The sequence below is a fragment of the Cebus imitator genome, unplaced genomic scaffold (genome assembly GCF_001604975.1).
Source record: "Cebus imitator isolate Cc_AM_T3 unplaced genomic scaffold, Cebus_imitator-1.0 Scaffold42, whole genome shotgun sequence".
In the NCBI taxonomy this organism is placed as follows: domain Eukaryota; kingdom Metazoa; phylum Chordata; class Mammalia; order Primates; family Cebidae; genus Cebus; species Cebus imitator.
The window spans coordinates 5,936,274-5,947,843 of NW_016107357.1; the positions used below are offsets into that span (position 1 = coordinate 5,936,274).

Consider the following 11,570-nt stretch of genomic DNA (forward strand, 5'->3'; position numbering starts at 1 on the left):
TTTGCCTATTTTTAAGCAATAAATAGACTTTTTTCTTCACAGAAAAATGAAAAACTACCTTTTCTCTGAAATGTACTGACCTCTATAATTTTTGCTTTAGAATATGTACCCCAGTTTCGGATCTCTATTAAAATTTTTGGTAGCATATAAATTAATATTAAGTAAATTTCATTCTAGGTGACCAAAATACTTTCTGTATTAGTGATAAAATACATATGGTTTTCTAGTCTATAATCAAATGAAGCAAAGATCATAATGAATAAAAACTAAAATTTCCCAGATTCACTTGTTTCCAGGACACTTTATCACAGAAAACATGTTTGCTACTATAAGATTAATTGGGCAGGGCATGGTGGGTCACACCTGTGATGTCAGCACTTTGGGAGGCCAAGGTGGGCGAATCTCCTGAGCTCAGGAGTTCGAGACCACCCTGGGCAACATGGTGAAGCCCCGTCTCTACTAAAAATACAAAACTTAGTCAGGCCTATAGTCCCAGCTACTTGGGAGAATGAGGCACAAGAACTACTTGAGCCCTGGAGGCGGAGGTTGCAGTGAGCCATGATCACGCCACTGCACTCCAGCCTGGGTTATAGCCAGAGACTCTGTCTCAAAAAAAAAAAAAAATTAATTGGCAATTAAGCTACAGACTTATATTTAATGACTCACCATAGGTAAAAACTCTTTTTTCCCTTGTTTAAAAATATTTCTACTGATGCCATGGAAAAATTCTACCTTCAAAACAAAAAATACAATTTTAAAAGCTATCCAAGAATATGCTTGCATGTTAGCTTCTAGAGCAGCCTCTACTGGTTTGGAGAAAAGAGTGAAAAGCTAAATATTATCATTCCTTATTATTCATTAGCTGTTTAGTATTCAGAATTTAAGAGCTGAGAATAGTGCAACATATTGTGGGGCCCATATAAATCAGCAGTAAGATAGGATTTTGTATGCTGAATATTATTTTGCAGGCTACATTTCAATGCTGTATTTATTCTGCTTAATAAAGGATAAATGTAATAACTAGTAATAAAATGTCACTTATTCGATAAACATTTGTTGAGTATAAATATTTGAGCTAATACATGTATAATACACTTTATACCTTTTCTTAACGGGCATGAAAATGATAATAATAGAGCCTGTCCCTTTACAGATAGATTAAGAGGGTAAAAGAGATATATAAATGACTAGGATTTAAAAAGACTTGCTAAGAATCATAAGAGAGATCTCAGGTCATATATATAACTTAGAATAGAAAGAGAATTTCTGGCTTAGGTGATCAGAGAAGATTTCATGTTGTTTGCTGTGTGTTATGAAGAATAGATGGGATTATGGAAGTTGGAAATATGAACAAAAGCCATTACTGGTAGAAAGACTAGCACAAGTACTGAGGGTGTGAGAGTGTGTGTGAAAGCTTGTTTGGAATAAGGCAAATTCTGTTTGGCAAGGGCAGTGAGTGGGAGGGGAAAGGCCCCAGATAATGGAAAATTTTGTGTGCCAGCTAAGATGTTTAAACTAATGGGGGAGCCATGAGTGTTTTTTGGACTGAAGAGCAGCTTGATCAGCTCTATCTCCTATATGACGTACCTAGAAGCTCTACGTTGCTTCGATGAGATAGAAAAGGTAGGAGACCATAGACAGGGTCACCTCTATTAGGCTGTTGTAGTAATTCTCGGGAGAGTTAATCTAAGAAAGTGGCAGAGGCAATGGAAAGAATGGTCATATGTGACAGCGGCTAGGACTTGGAAATGAATGAACAAGGGTATACAGTGATGTAAAGGTCAGAGATGACTCCTGCCCTAGCTCAGGATGCAGCACAGATCTGGTGTTCAATAAATTAATATTTAAGTGAAAATTTTGGGCTTAAATGACTGAAAGCGTGGATAGAAATAGGAAAAGCAAGAAGTTATTTGAGATTATTTTTAAAATTATTGAGTTAGAGCTGCTGGCAGGATATATACATTGAAATGTCCTTAAAGAGTAGAAGCTGCAGAAATGGAACTTATAATAGAAATTGAGTGTGACAGTATAGGCAGGAATCCATAAAGCAGAAAGTTCAAAGGACAAGACCATTGGATATTGCTCAAAATTTAGAATAACAGAATTAAGAGGATCTGTCAAGAAAACGGAATAGTGGTTAAAGAGGTAGAGAATGTTAGAATAATGGAAACTGAGTAAAGAGAAAAGAATACCAACAAAATTGGTAAATGAAGAAATGTAAAGAAAATGAATATTGAGAAAGGACCACTGGGTTTTGCTTTTGAAGAAACAGTTGTATTAGATGGTAGGTAAGATTGTAGGAAGTGAAGGAATAAGATGGGGTAAGCCTTAAGTATTGTCTGGCAAAGGAAAGGAAGATAGGTAAGTAGCCTGAGGACTAGCAGGCCAAGGGAAGGAATTTTCAGGTTAGGGAAAACTAAACATTTTTTGTAAGCAATTAACAAGTTGACAAAGACAGAAAAATGAAGATGAACTTGGAGGCAGAGTGAGACAGAGTAAAGAAACATGGTAGTCAAGATCTAGAGCATCTGTGTCCAGTAAAACTGTCTGTAGTGATGAAAATATTCTCTATTTGTACTGCCCGATTCAGAAGCCGTGAACCGCATATGACTGTTGAGCACTTGAAATGTGACGCCGGTGCAACTGGAACACTGAGACTTTAAAGTTTCATTTAGTGTGAATCAATTTAAAATTAAGTCACCACATGTGGCTTGTGGCTACCTTATTGGGAAGCAGATATACAGTGTATAAATACAGCAATTAATAAGCAGGAAAGAGGGTTGGATGCTGATAGATAAGAGACAAGTTCCAGAAAAAGTTTGAAGTACAGGTGGTAGTGTTTAAAGGAGCTCCTAGTCAGATAATTTCATTCTTTCCTATAAAATAGGTGGCATCATTTGCTGAGAAGGTTAAGATAGGGGGCATGGGAAAGATTTTTGGCCATCCCTATGGGGATTTCCAGTGGAGAATCTGTGATAGATGGGATGAATCACAGCCGCATTGTAAGCCCTCCAGAGTTGAGAGTGTGCATTTGTTTTAGGTCTCTGCTTCCTTGTCTGGTGACTTTTTTCAGTAACATTTCTAAACCTAAGAGAGAAAGAAAAAAAAAGAAGGGCAGGGAGAGCAAGTTTAGTGGAGCTCTTTGAAAGGCTGGAATGCTGATGAAGTAAATAAATGCTGAGGATGAGATCTTAACTAAGCACAAAGCAAGTAAAAATAGGAAAAGACATGGATAAAGACTCTAGAGCCAGGAGGTCAAGATAAGGGTGAAGATGTCAGACTGTGGAAGACGGGCAAGGTCATAAAGTTTTCCTTTGTAAAAAGTGTAGATTTTAGAGGTAGAATTTTCAACAGGAAACAAGATAAGAAAGAAGCCTAAGAAATGCCTGTCTTTGGGTAAGAGGAATATATAAGACAGATGTACATATTTCCAAATTCTTGGGGAGGAATTTTAGCATTCCTTGATTTTTTTTTCCTCCAATTTGCTTGCAATATGGTCTTTGCTCCAGACTTACTAATTCAACTTTGAATGCTGGTCTTTTCTTAAATAATCCAGACTTGAGTAGTAAAATTAGGGTTTATCTTATCTATTTGCAGTGATATCCAAATTCATAAAAACTGAATTCAGAGCCAGCAGGGTCCTATGAATGGTTGGGCAGCATCATGCTCTGGTTGGAAGTTTTCAGATTGTATGGAACAATTTGCACTCTGGAAACATCAAAATATAATATAGAATATTATCCTCAGAACTTTCATGTGATTAGTTCTTCTGAAATTGCACCTCCAAATTACTAAACTATTGATTTGACCATACTAAAGAAAAATCCTGCTGAAGCAGTGTCTGCAATATACCACAATTTACTTATTCATAATTGTTCGACACTTAATGCTAAGAAAAAAAGATAAATTGACAAGAATTTTAAATGTTAATAAATGTAACAGAATCCGGAATTGCATTTTTGACTAGGTGCAGCTGGGAAAGAGTTTGTTAATCAGCAGATGTTTTATCACTTTTTAAAAAGTACCAAGTGTTGTGCCTCTCCTGCCGGCTCTGGTCTCTTTCTCCCTCCCCCATGCCCTTGTCTTCCTAATAACGAAGAAAGGTACTGAAATAGTATGGTCTAAGAAAAAAAGGATACCGTTTTCAGAAAATATTAGAGCACTATAAGGTCACTAGCACTTTTCTTTTCACTCTAGATAATATATTGAGAAACATATTGAAGTAATTGGGGATAATCTTTATCATTTGTGAAATAATTACGTGTCCCATGTGACAACGATACCAAGAGTATACTTTAAATTGTCTATTTTTACATGGACCCCAAATGCTTAAATGAAGTGATTAGACATACAGATCTGTAATTTTGCCAAAAATGTAAATAAGAATTTACATGTTTTTGAGTTAGAGATTACAGGTCTTTGGTTTTTGTGACACTTTAAGGGATTTCTTTATAGGATCAACAATTCTAGAACCTTTGTTTGCATTTTTTAGAAGGACAAGCACGGTGAAATAGGATTAGCTGCTTTAGTAAAGTGCACCAAAATACTGGTCAGATGATGAAAGAATCTTAAAATACCTTCATTTTTATTTTAATTCTTGAATTCCTTTTTGTCATGGAAATTTTTTGTATTACAGCATTTGGCATACATATGAAATCAGCGTACCCTAAGATTTTAGGGACTGACTCCTTTAATATATTTCCTCAAGTAACTATTTTTGTGCTTTTCACTCTTCCTTTTCCCAGTCCTTTTCCTTCCAAGATTGGCTCTGTTTTAGGTGAATTTAGGAGATACAGAGATGAAAGTTACCTTTCCTACCCTCTGGTAGCTCAGACATACAGTGGTTCTCAGAACGTGGGTCCCAGAACGGCAGTAGCCACATCACCCTGAGGACTTACTAGAAAAGCAAATTCTCAAGCCCTAACCCAGTCCTTCAGAATCAGAATTCTGGGCGATGGGACTCAGAAATCTCTGTTTTCACCAGCCCTCCAGGGAATTCTGATGCACACTCAAGTTAAGAACCACTGGTCTAATGACTGAAACTTGATACCTTCCTTATTTTTTTAATTAAGATATAAGTCACATACCTAAAAATTTACCACCTTAAAGTATACATTTCAGTGTAGTGTATTCACAAGATTGTGCAAACATCACCATTATCTAATTCTTTAACATTTTCATCATCCAAAAATAAAGTCCATACCTATTAACAGTCACTCCCCATCCTCTGTCTCCACCCCTCAGCTCCTGGAAACCACTAACCTACATTTTGTCTCTATGGATTTGCCTCTCCTGGATATTTCATATAAAAGGAATCATAAAATATGTGGCCTTTTGTTTCTGTTTTTCACTTAGTGTAGTGTTTTCAAGGTTCATCCATGTTGTAGCATGTGTCAGTGCTTCCTTATTTTTATAGCTGAATCATATTCTGTTGAATAGATTTACACATGTTGTTTGTCCACTCATCAGTTAATGGACATTTAGGTTGTTTCTACTTTTGGCAGTTATGAAGAAGAATTCATGTACAGGTTTTTGTATGCACCAATTTTCTCCCAGATATATACAGTCACTTCTCATTATTTGTGGTAGTTCTGTTCATAAAGTCACTGCAAACACTGCATTAGTCAATACTGTCTTACTGGTTTTAGGAGAAATGCAGGATTATGTTCCTGTAAACCTCTGGTCACATTTTCATCAATTGATCAATACACAACCTTGTTTCATGTGTGTTTCTTTTTAAAGACATCTTACATTTATTGCAGATTCATTAACACGGAGTGCATGTCTAACAGCGCTATAACTCATTCCTGCACAAAGCAGTTTACCTAACTAGGTATATTTTCTCCACAAGGCCTGTCACAGCCTTCTTGCACTTAGAAAGAGTGAGGCAGCACTTCAGCATTACACCTGGAGGCTATTTGAAACAGTGAAATCACCAAAAAAAAAAAGCACAAAATGTGAAAAATGTGGCACTAAATAGACTGCAAAAGGGAGACTTGTTTACAGTATGAGAGCCAAACACAAGAGGGTAGGCTTGTTTGGGTGACTCACATTTTTCACCACTCTGCCAATTCACATGTCTGAATGACTGTGAAAGCACTGTGGGGATTATTTGGGGGTAAAAAATAATTTATAGTGAATAGTCATATTCACAAATACAGAATCCACAAATAATGAGGATCAAGTGTACTGGGAGTGGAATTGTCACATGGTAGTTCTACGTTTAATATTTTGAGGAACCGCCAAGCTGTTTTTTGCAGAAGCTAAAGCATTTTACATTTTACATTCCCCCTAGCAGTATTTAAGGGTTCCAGTTTCTCCATGTCCTTGACAACACTTGTTATTTTCTGTTTGTTTGAAATAGAATGGTGGATATGAAGTGATATCTAATAAGATATCACTTATAAGTGGTTTTGATTTGTAGTTCCCTAAATCACTAATGACGCTGAGCATATTTTATGTGCATATTGGCCATTTGTATATCTTCTTTAGAAAAGTGTCTATTCAAACATTTTACCTCTTTTAAATTGGATTATTTGTCTTTTTATTGTTGGGTTGTAAGAGCTTTTAAATATATATTCTGAATACTAGACTCTTAAGATATATGACTTGCAAATATTTTCTCCCATTCTGTGAGTGTTTTCATTTTCTTGATAATGTCTTTTGATCTTCAAAAGTTTATTTTGATGAAGTCCAATTTTATACTTTTTTCTTTGTTTATGCTTTTGAAATACTTGAAACTATTCTCTTCATATTTAATCAGTAAATCTGCTAAAAGAATTGGATACATGTTTTCATTACCAAAGTCATGAAAAGTTAGATTTCATGGTTAGAATTCACAATAAATTATCATGGTTTCAGTAAATTATCACTTTTTGCTAAGGGATGTCATTTGTAAAATTAAAACATTTGTTTGCAGGTATTTAAAAGCTTTTTATGTTGTGGTTGTGGGTTTTAAATGCTGACATCATGAGGGCCATACATTTATAAAAAGTACTGTCAAATTTATTTAACTGCTGCTTTTGTTTAAGAAAATTGAAGAAAAACACAACTGCTCTAACATTTTAAAAGAAAATTCTGGCTCTTTTTAAAACCATAAACTTTCTGTCTTAAAAGTAGGATCTCGAGCCATTTTGTGAAAGAACACAAGAATCCCTGGAACTTGGAAATAAACGCAGATTGGTGTTTATTTGTGTTATTTTAAATATAGTAGCACTGTGTGTTAGAAAACTGAATCTGTAACACCTAAGTCAGGCTAAGCAAGCAAATAATATCAACTAACATGGCTTTAATCTACTAAGTAACTTAAAATCCAAAAGATCAAAGGACATTATAACTAAAAACAGTCCTTCACGCAATTTCCCTGTGGAAGCAGGAAAAGGCTAGAAATTACATGTCACCTTCATATCCTGGCTTGCTGACCTTGTGCTCAGATCAAGCCCCTCTGTATGCCAGCTGTTACCATTATTAAGACCATGCCCCAAGGGGTTAAGTAGGAGAAAAACTCTCCTGTCCTATTGGAGAGCAAACACTGAAAGTTTCAGCCCCTAACATGCCTAATTCAAAGCAATGTGCATGTGCTTGTCATTCAGTCTGTCCTGCCCCTCTGTGGAGCTGCTCCTGCCAACTCATTGCTTTCTGCTGTGCTGTGTTCCTGCAGTCAGTTACCGCTGTTGCTACTGCAATCATTTGCACCAAACTGAGCCAGAGAAGTTCCCTCTTTTAACATAAAGGTAATACATTTACTCTTGCTGTGTGAATTTGTTATTTGCGGAGAATTTATTTAAAGCTGAACTTTGTTTCTAGGATTGTATTTAAAATTCTAGCTCACTGTTTTTTTCAGTGTAAACTTTGAACAGCATTTGGCATTTAACACATTAAAATCTTGTGAAGTTTATTTAAATTATGTTCTAGCACAGTAAGGTAAGGTCAGCGATTTCTTAAGTTAATTAAAATGTCATGTCTTTGTGAAGTTGGAAGGAAACCTAAGCTTTAAAGAAGTTTGTTGTTTTATACTTTGAGATTCTTATTTAACTACTATCTAAATCAGAAAATTTTGAAAATATGTGCTGGCTATTACCAGGTGATAGAAAAATAAAGATAGAGTTGTAGGAATCACATGAGCCACTTTTGTGAATTAAGTATTATAAGAAAATAGAAAATTATCAGCATCTTCTCTCCTATAAAGAAAGTAGTTTGGTGAAGATACTCTCTTGTGAACTAAACTTCAACAGCAAGTAATTCTTACCAAAGTTCATTTCAGATTCACAGCTTGGTACAGGACTTCAAGTTATATTTTAGTTGTTTAAATGTTTCATGCATTATATGGTAACTACAATAGTGACTACATTATGATTGGATTTACCACTAAAGTACAAGTCAAAATATACTTACTGTAATGACTTTTGCTTAAAATGAGAATGGATAATTTATTTGCAACTGGTAGAAAAATTCAAAATAGTTTAACTTGGGAAATATCTTTATGTTTGGTAATACATTTAAAAATTAAACAGAGAAATTTGGTGAAAACTGAGATATTTCATGCACATTACTGACCATAAATGCCTTTATTCAATCATAACGCAAGAAATAGAGAACATACTTTACAATTTTGCTAAAAATTTTTACAAATAGGTATTCTTGTTGAAAGAAAAAGAATGAAATATGTCCTTTTTACCCATAAGAAGGTTAATTTAGATCATAATATTTATCATTAAGAAAACTGTAGTTCCCTTTGATGGCTGGGAAATCACTAAACTATGTAAATAGGCTCTAAATTTATGAGTATTTCACTTGTAGGTAGTGAGTTTTCTACTTCCCATAGTTTTAATATCTGGTGACACAGTTCTGCTTTCTAAAATGTTAAAACAGTCTGATTGCATTATTTTATGTATTTTTTAGTCTTGCATCTCATAGATTATGTTAGATTGCTTTCATTACCAAAGTATCCAATATTGGGATATATTATTGATTTGACATTATTTGGAACTTTTTGTTTTAGTGTTAAAAAATATATTTTTATGCTTCATATAGCTCACATCTTAGACCTGAATTTTAGAAATGTGATCATGAACTGTTGCATTGATTATGAAAAAATGTGTAATGTTTAAGTGTCTGAAATGATTGACTTACAAAGTAGTTTAGAAAATAAATGTTTACCTTGCTTCAGTCTGGGAAATATGTATTATCAAATGGATTCATCTAAAATTTAAATCTAATCTTACTTGCCTTTGTAGTTTATATTGAACCAGTTAAGCCTTTTGGGGAAATCTGCTTTTCAGTGTTTGCCATACATCACTTCTTTACCTTCTGTTCTAACCGCTTTGAGTTCTGGGACTGGATCTGAGAATTCTTGCTGAATGATTCTTATAACTCAGTGTGGCTGATGGGCAGCCTTGACATATAGATGATATGAACATTTTTTTATTTTTGAAAAAATGTAATTCCTGATGACATTCTAACACAGGAAGCAAAACTGAGTTGTTTAGGATCAAGACACATGAGCTCCTTAGCCTGTCAGCCTTTGGAAAAGAATGTATGACAGAGCAACTAAAATAAATTAGAAAAGCTAGACTTGAAGAAGAGGGTGGCTTTTTGTTCTCTCCATCTTAATTTCTATTCTCTTATTTTAATCACCATTAAACAGGCTTATGTATTACAGGCTCATATTTAGATTCCAAGAAAACTGTTTATAAGGAACACAGTAGCTGCTTACTAAAATGATTGCTAAATAAGGATATTTAACTGAAAAATATAATAATGTTTTAAGCGAATAAGAATTACATCCATAATAAATGTAATTTCAGTTCATCTAATATGTACAAGAAAGCAAACAGCAGAATTTATGAGCATTTATAGTAGTCATTTAAAGCATAGAGAAAGATTTATAAAAGTTGCATGTAGGCTCTTCTTAAGAGTTAATTTACTGATTCAATTCAAGTTAGAATAAAGTCTTTATAAATTTGATGTTTTTCTAAGCTTGAAGCAAATCTCAGAGTTCTTTACATAAAAGGACATCTTTAATTGTATTTTATACAAATACCTTGAGTGATGTTTCCCAGGTTGCTCAGTAGACTAAAGGATACTCATAAGACATTATTTGCTAGACTCTGCAGGGAAGAACCCATTTGGGGAGCTGCTGTAAGAAATTTGATTTGCTACTTCTCAAACTTCACAAAACAGCGGGAGTGGGCCTGATATTAGATACTCAACATTTGTGGGAAAAGTTTAGATAATTCTAAGTGTGGTATTAAAAAACAACACACTACCATCTAAATCAAACAACTTTTAAGTGCTTTATGGTGATTGATCTCAGTTTTTGGCTTTATGAAGGACATTTTTTAAATTCTCTCACATTCTTTTGCCTAACAATGTGTGGGAGTAAAATTTTCTTAGTTTGATTTACCTCTGTGATGTTTTTTTTTTCCTTTGGGCTGCTAAGTTTTGAGGCTTTGAGATGTGTGTAGTATTAAACATTCATGCTATATTTTAGACATGCGCGTGATGTGCTCAACGTTTGTTAAGCTCAATAATATGATCCTGTTTCTACTGGGGAAGAGCTATAGGGATACAGATAGATTGCTCAATTGTAAAACCACCCATTTTGTGATTTTAGTTGAGACAAAATAGTTTCAAAGGAAATCTCATGGCCTAAAGACACACCTATCACACCTTAAGGATCCTGTTTATTCACAAACCATCTTGTAATTCTTATTTGGTGGGGATGTGAGGCTAAATAACAGTCCTGGTATCTGGAGGCTGTCTAACCCTAGAACTGGAAAGTTTAAGATGCTTAAAATGCCACCAGAAACCTGTTTTTTTCCTGGCATGGAACTTTAGGGAACACTCTTTTATTGGAGGATCTTGAGCCTTCATTTTAGAAACTGACCAGACATTGAGGATGTACTTTTCCTTGAGTGTTAAATAAACTCATTGGTCAAGTTAGCTACTTCCCACATTTTCTTCAAAAGATAAAAAACACAAGCGCTATATTGCAACTTGTTTCACATTTCCACAACATTGTTCTACATAAAGTCTGCACTGTTGTCTTGCTTATGCCAGTATCTTATTAAGACTTTCTCCTTGCTGCACCCTTGTCCCCACCCTCCCAACTTAAGGAGTACTGCAGATGAAATCTCTTCATTGTAATAACAGCAATAAAAAAAAAAGTAAAGATAGTTTAAACTTAGAGTACCAGGTCCAACTGTTTTCTAATATGCAGCAATATTCTGCATTTCACGCAGTATTTTCAGAATATTAAATATTTTGAGTGGCAGTTGCTTGCTCTTATAAATTGATCAGGATTAATTATATAAAGTATAAATCAGTGGCTCTTAGCTCTGACTGCATGTTAAAATCACCCAGGATGCTTTAAGAAATGCTAATGCCCGCCGGGCGCAGTGGCTCACGCCTGTAATCCCAGAACTTTGGGAGGCCGAGGCGGGTGGATCACGAGGTCCAGAGATTGAGACAATCCTGGCCAACATGGTGAAACCCCATCTCAACTAAAAATACAAAAATTAGCCGGGTGTTTGGCACGCACCTGTAGTCCCAGCTACTCGGGAGGCTGA

The 11,570-nt window shown here is 34.9% G+C and overlaps 1 protein-coding gene across 3 annotated transcripts in view; it reads left to right on the forward strand.

The window, feature by feature from the left end:
* DISP1 (dispatched RND transporter family member 1) overlaps window positions 1-11,570 on the forward strand; it is a 163,791-nt gene that overhangs the window by 78,471 nt on the left and 73,750 nt on the right. Inside the window, exon 1 of one of the 3 annotated variants that reach the window (XM_017526371.2) lies at window positions 7,493-7,733. The exons of the other annotated variants lie outside the window; for them this stretch is intronic. The gene's annotated coding sequence lies outside the window, so the exon portion shown is untranslated. Of the gene's footprint in view, window positions 1-7,492; window positions 7,734-11,570 lie in introns of those variants that run through there. 3 annotated transcript variants of the gene reach the window in all.